We start from the raw sequence: 6,918 nt of genomic DNA, 5'->3' as shown, positions 1-6,918 counted from the left end.
CTGAACCATACACTTAAAAATGGTTAAAATATTAAAATGTGTGTTATGCATTATTTTACCAAAATAAAACATTTTTTGGTCAACACTTTCAGTCAAACATAATAGAAATGCAAGCTAAATATATCTATCCAATGGATGCCCAATCAAAAGTAAAGACTTCATAGCTACCAGAGTGTTCTCTCAGTCCACACCTCTCCTAATTGGAGTCCTTCATAATTGCCTCCACATAATTCCTGCCTCAATTTATCATACCATCAACTCAGTCACAGGTTGTAACTTTGTTCTCAGCTCCTCCTCTCCTGCTTTGAATTTGTTAAAATTGTACTGTACCAGGCTGATATCTTCCAAGAGTTTAAGAGCAGATTTAAGTTTTGATGGTATGAACCAGTAGTTCCCAAATCTTGCATCCTGTTCAGATTTTAAGATCCCCAGAAAGTAACTGGATCTCTCATGCTTAATAATCACAGAGAATCCAAAGCTGCCAACTGAACCACAATATGTGGGAGAGTTCCTGAGGGTAATGGGTGATTGACATATGCAAGCTGGTATCCCTTCCCCAAACATGAGAACAAAGACTTCTTTCCTGCCTTTCCCAGCACTTTGTACACATATATTTTGGGTAGCATTTTTCATTCAAGGTTTGGGAGCAGCAGAAAGGAATGGCCCTTCAGGATAAGAAGTAGGTTAAATTGGATGCTAGACATCGTTTTGCAGAAATTCACCATTCATCCCCACCACAGAAAGTCTTTCACTGGATTTTGTGGCCTATCACCACGTTGTTGAGTCCAAGAGGTCATCCCCCAAATCCTCATCTCATTGCCACTGAATCCAGAACTTTAAAAAATGCTTTCTTTATCCTCCATAAGGGGGAGCCTTAATGTTCATGTTCCTTTTCTTATCCAGCATCATTTTAACTTCCTCTTCACCTCATCCTTCAAAAGTGTATACATCCAAAATTACCACTAGTAATTTTGTCATCTGAATTTCACCTCAGTGAAAATACTATCACCAGTTTGATTTGAAAACAAAGTAGTGATAAACTATATACACACTCCTGTCTCAAGGCAAATTCTGTAGCCCTTCTTGAATGGGAAAATGGTTATTTCTTTACCCCAATTCCTTTTTTCCTTCTTTCACCCAATTCTGTATTTTGTGTTACTTTGCTTTTATTAGGATGGGCATTGTGCCCCTGAGGTGGGCCAATCTGGCCTCTTCCTTGCCTTTGGGGCCAAGCTTTCCTGGTAGAGTTTGTGGGGAAATTTCCTTTTCTGCCCTTCTGTCTATATCTTGTGGCTTCTGGTTGCAATTTCCTCTTCCCTCACCCCAACTGTTTCTTGCTCTTAATAGACAGCACAGAGGATGGGGGTTGGGGGAATGAAGTTGTCCCTGGGCAAGGTCTGGAATCTCCAGCTTGAGAGATGCCTCTAGTGTTGAGTGGGACAAATGCCAGAGAGGACCAGGTGGGGTTTGGGGCTGGCACTGCAGGTATCGCTGTCTCTCACCCAAGGAAACAAGTGACCTAATGTTCTGTACATCCTCCTACACCTGGGATCCTGGAATCCTAAAACTCACTGTAGCCAGGCACGTGGTAACTGTGCTCTAGTGATCACAAAGGAGAGGGTGAAAATAAAAAATATAATTCCCAAGATCAATGTCACCTCCTCAGTTGCTCCCAGGACAATAACTCTTCTCTGAGAACTGGGGGATTCCAGATGGGAGTTAGTGGGAGATATATCTTAAGAGGATGTGGTATAACATACACCTTTTACCTAAGGAGTCACTGTGAGAGTGACAGGGGCACAAATTCTCCAAGAGTGAGCAACAAGAGGTGGAGACCAGGCTGAGGCCACACATGGAGTTAGGATGAAATCTCTTGTTACTCATCACTCAGAAGGGACCCTGGAGCCCAGTGAAGAGGAACCACCCATTACCTTCTCTCAAAAAGGTGCTGCCTTCCCCTCTCAGGGACCTGAGACCCATCACTGCTACCTCACTCCTTGTCTCAGTGGTCACCTTTACTTCTGGGCTTCAGGTGCTCTGCAGGAGTCCTTCAGTTTTCCCCTTTGGACGCTAGCGAAGCATGGAGAGAACCAGCCTCCTTAGCATGGCTTGTGGGAGCTGGGGTAGGATGTCAGGGTCCTGGGGAGACAAGACCTTTGGATGTGCAGGTCCTGTGGAGGCAAGACCTCAGAGAGGTAGAGCTCAGGGTCTGGGCCAGGGGTCAAGTTTTCAATCTTTCTTTTTATAAATAGTGTTATTGGCCGGGCATGGTGGCTCACATCTGTAATCCCAGCAGTTTTGAGAGGCTGAGGTGGGCGGATCACGAGGTCAGGAGATCATGACCATCCTGACCAACATGGTGAAACCCCATCTCTACTAAAAATTCAAAAATTAGCTGAGCGTGGTGGCGGGTACTTGTAGTCCCAGCTACTCAGGGGGCTGAAGCAGGAGAATCGCTTAAACCCAGGAGGCGGAGGTTGCAGTGAGCCGAAATTGCGCCACTGCACTCCAGCCTGGGTGACAGAGCAAGACTCCATCTCAAAAATAATAAATAAATAAATAAATGATAAAAATAAATAAATAGTGTTATTTATGTTTTGCTCAGAAATCCTTTCCTACCTCAAGTTCGTAGTGATTTCCTGCTATATTATTTTCTAACAGCCCTATTGTTTTCTCTGTCATATTTAGGTCTTCAAGCTACCTGTACTTGACTTTTATGCATGAGCTGGGGGTCAAATTTCATTTTAAACTTACTGCAAACTTGATTGCATTAAGTTTTGCCCATGTATTTTTTGAAAAGTTGGCCGGGCACAGTGGCTCGTGCCTGTAATCCCAACACTTTGGGAAGTTGAGGTGGGAGGACTGCTTGAGCTCAGAGGTTCGAGACCAGCCTGGGCAACACAGTGAGACCTTGTCTCTACAAAAAAATTTAAAAATTAGCCAAGAGTAGTGGTGCATTCCTGTAGTCCCAGCTACTCGGGAGGCTGAGATGGGAGGATTGCCTGAACCTAGAGAAACTCAGACTGTGGCGAGCTCTGATCACACCATTGTACTCCTTCCTGCATGACAGAGACACTGTCTCAAAAAAAAAAAAAAAAAAAAAAAAAAAAATCAAATAAATAAAAACCAAAATAAATAGAAAGAAAATTTATCATTTGCCACTTCCTGTATCACACATGATGTTTCCTATGGTTGAGGTCTATTTCCAGGTACTCAGTTTTGTTCTACTTGGTCAATACACAATGGTCTTTTTTTTTCCAGACAAGGTCTCACTCTGTCACTCTGTCAGCTTGGATGGAGTGCAGTGGTGCAATCTTGGCTCACTGCAACCTCCACCTCCTGGGCTCAAGTGATCCTCCTGCCTCAGCCTCCCAAGTAGCTGAGACTACAGGCATGAGCCACCATGCCGAGCTAATTTTTGTGTGTTTTGTACAGATGGGGTGTCACCATGTTGCCCAGGCTGGTCTTGAATTCCTGGACTCAAATAATCCTCCTGCCTCGGTCTCCCATAGTGCTGGTATTACAAGTGTGAACCATTGAAATGGGCCTATTTTCTCAATTTTTAAAAAATTTGAGACAGTCTCACTCTGTCACCTTGGGTGGAATGCAGTGGCACAATCTCAGCTCACTGCAACCTCCACCTCCTGGGTTCAAGCAATTCTTGTGCCTCAGCCTCCCAAGCAGCTGAGATTTCAGGCACATGCCATGATACCCAGCTAATTTTTGTTATTTTTTAGAAAAGGAAACAGGGTTTCACCATATTGGTCAGGCTGCTCTCAAACTCCTGACTTTAAGTGATCCATCTGCCTCAGCCTCCTATAGTGCTGGGATTATAGATGTGAGCCACTGTGCCCAGCCTGAAATGGTCATATTTTCTACAATGTTATAATACATCTTTTTATCTTGCAAAACCATTCATTGTTCTTCATGATTGTCTTGATCATACTCGAACATTTCTATTTCAGTGTAAATTTTACAATAGAGTTATCAAGTTGCACAAAAATCACCCGGGAGATTGTATGACATATTCCTTTGACGCTGTAGATTGTTGGGTAAAATTGACATTTGTGCAGTATTTGAGAAGAATATTGTTCTCAAACTCATCAACATGGCCTCTTTTTCAATATATTTACTTTTTTTTTTTTTTGAGATGGAGTCTCACTCTGTCGCCCAGGCTGGAGTGCAATAGTGCAGTCTTGATTCACTGCAACCTGCATCTCCCAGGTTCAAGTGATTCTCCTACCTTGGCCTCTCGAGTAGCTAGGACTACAGGCGCTTGCCACCATGCCCAGCTAATTTTTGTATTTTTAGTAGAGACGGGGTTTCACCAGGTTGGCCAGGCTGGTCTCGAACCCGTCACCTCAGGTGATCCACATGCCTTGGCCTCCCAAAGTGTTGGCATTACAGGCGTGAGCCACTGTGCCCAGCCTATTTACATCTTTAATGTCCTTCAATACAGATTTATAATTTCCTCCACAGAGGGGACATATATATATTTTTGTTCGATACATCTCTAATAGTTAGATATATTCTATATATTCAAAAATTATATCATAATTTTTGAAGCTTTTGTCAAGGCATCTTTTATAAAATTCCATTTTTGTTTATTACTGTGATGTGGAAAGATAACTGATTTTGTAATTTGATTAATCTCTGGCAGTCTTGTAAATATTTTATTAAGGCTTCAAATGTATCTGTATATATTTTTGGATTTTTCTATGTACGCAATCATGTGATTGATAAAGACCTCTGTTAAAATTGCATTGTAATTGCTGTACCTTTTACTTATTTTTATTGCCTTCTTTTATTGCTAGGACCTGAAGCAACTTCATTAGGTGTATGATGTTTGCTGAAGACACCCTTTATCTTTTTTGGGAAATTCTTTAAAGAGAATTTCTAGTTGGCTATGAATTATATCATAAAGGGATTTGAAATCACCCAATGCTCATTCATTCATCTCTTGAGATTTAATTAGTTAAGGGCTGATGTGAAAACAGAAACCATACTATGTATTTTAGCAGAGGGAATTTAATATAAAGATTTTAACATAAAGACAAAAATGCCATGTTCCTACATAATCGAGTCTTTATCTTTAGATCCTACTAGTCGGTATGATGAATTACTTTCACAGTTCAAATGAGAAATTAGGTTCAGAATTTGCAATAAGAAAAAGAAAAAAGAAAAAATTATTCTGACACCTGTTGACATTGGCTATTCAGGATGACTGAGACAGGTATCAAGACTAGTGCAGGCCAGGCACGGTGGCTTATGCCTGTAATCCCAGCACTTTGGGAGGCAAACTGGGCAGATTACCTGAGGTCAGGCATTCGAGACCAGCCTGACCAACATGGTGAAACCCCCATCTTTACTAAAAATACAGAATAAGCAGGGCATGGTGGCATGCGCCTGTACTCCCAGCTACTCAGGAAGCTGAGATAGGAGAATCGCTTGTACCTGGGAAGGGGAGATTGCAGTGAGCCAAGGTTGCACCGCTGTACTCCAGCCTGGACAACACAGTGAGACCCTGTCAAAAAAAAACAAACAAACAAACAGAAATCAATTTTAAAAAAAGACTAGTGCAATAATGTAGAGAGATCAGGTTCAACTCAGAATACAGCAAAGACAAGGGGGGTTTATAGCCAAGACACACGGTGCAGCAGGTGAGGGAGGCTGGGTGTGTATGTCAATGGATGGAAAACTACTAAGAGGAGACGCTGAAGATACCGGGATTCTTTCTAAACTGACTTAACAGGATTCTTGCTGAAAGCAGGCCAGCATGATCAGATAGCAAGGGTGAGGGCTAGGGAATTTGATCAGATAGTGAAGGTGATCAGATATCAAGAATCTTGCAAAATCGACTTAGCAGGATTCTTGCTACAGCCGGACAAGGCTGTCCAAGGACAAAGCCTGGTTGAAAAAAGGGCTCAGAGGAGCTTTCGGAAGTATAGTTAAGAAGAGAGTCTTTGTGACTCTTTAGGAAAAAAATACAAAAATACAAAATTTGGCACACATGGGATGATTTTTGGACTGAGAAAACACATCAAATCACAAAATCTAAAATGCCAAAATATGAGACAACTCAGAAAAATGGCATACTATTTTTATTAATAGTGTAGTCTACCTGTCTGCTATACCTGCATACTTTTTCCCTATATTTTTGACTGATATTCTTTGATTGCCTTCATAATGGAGCTTTTTGTTTGTTTGTTTGTTTGTTTTGTTTTTTTTGAGACAGAGTCTTGCTGGGTCACCCAGGCTGGAGTGCAGTGCTGTGATCTTGGCTCACTGCAACCTCTGCCTCCTGGGTTCAAGTGATTCTCCTGCCTCAGCCTCTGGAGTAGCTGGGACTATAGGTGTGCACCACCACGCCTGGCTAAGTTTTGTACTTTTAGTAGAGACGAGGTTTCACCATGTTGACCAGGCTGGTCTTGAACTCCTGATCTCAGGTGATCCACCGCCTCAACCTCCCAAAGTGCTTGGGATTACAGATGTGAACCACCACACCCGGCCAATATTGGAGAATAATTTTATAATATAAGTTTTATAGATAGACTAGAAAGAGAAGTCGGTATTTCTTCGGGCATGGGAGGTTGACATTTGTTTTGATCATTGTTAGCTTAAGAAACTGTCTTTATTCTCACAACACATTAATCAGAATGTGACCATTTGTTAAGGTCATTGTTAAATTGTGGGAAACTATTATGAAATTTCTTTCATAAAAGAGCAGTAACAATGCAGGTTATTTCCACACATTGCTTGGGCCCCTTCTGGGCTTCTGAAAAGTGGACCCTGGAAGGGAGGGCATTGAAGATTGAGCTTCATTAGCCTGATGGTGGCAAATTTGCTTCTGTAGCTCCTTAATAGGATGAGACTTTAGCAGGGGCTTGTGTTTCACCACCATCCTACAAGACCCTGAGG

Source organism: Rhinopithecus roxellana, chromosome 12 (genome assembly GCF_007565055.1).
Source record: "Rhinopithecus roxellana isolate Shanxi Qingling chromosome 12, ASM756505v1, whole genome shotgun sequence".
Taxonomy (NCBI): Eukaryota; Metazoa; Chordata; class Mammalia; order Primates; family Cercopithecidae; genus Rhinopithecus; species Rhinopithecus roxellana.
This window is presented reverse-complemented; position numbering follows the sequence as displayed.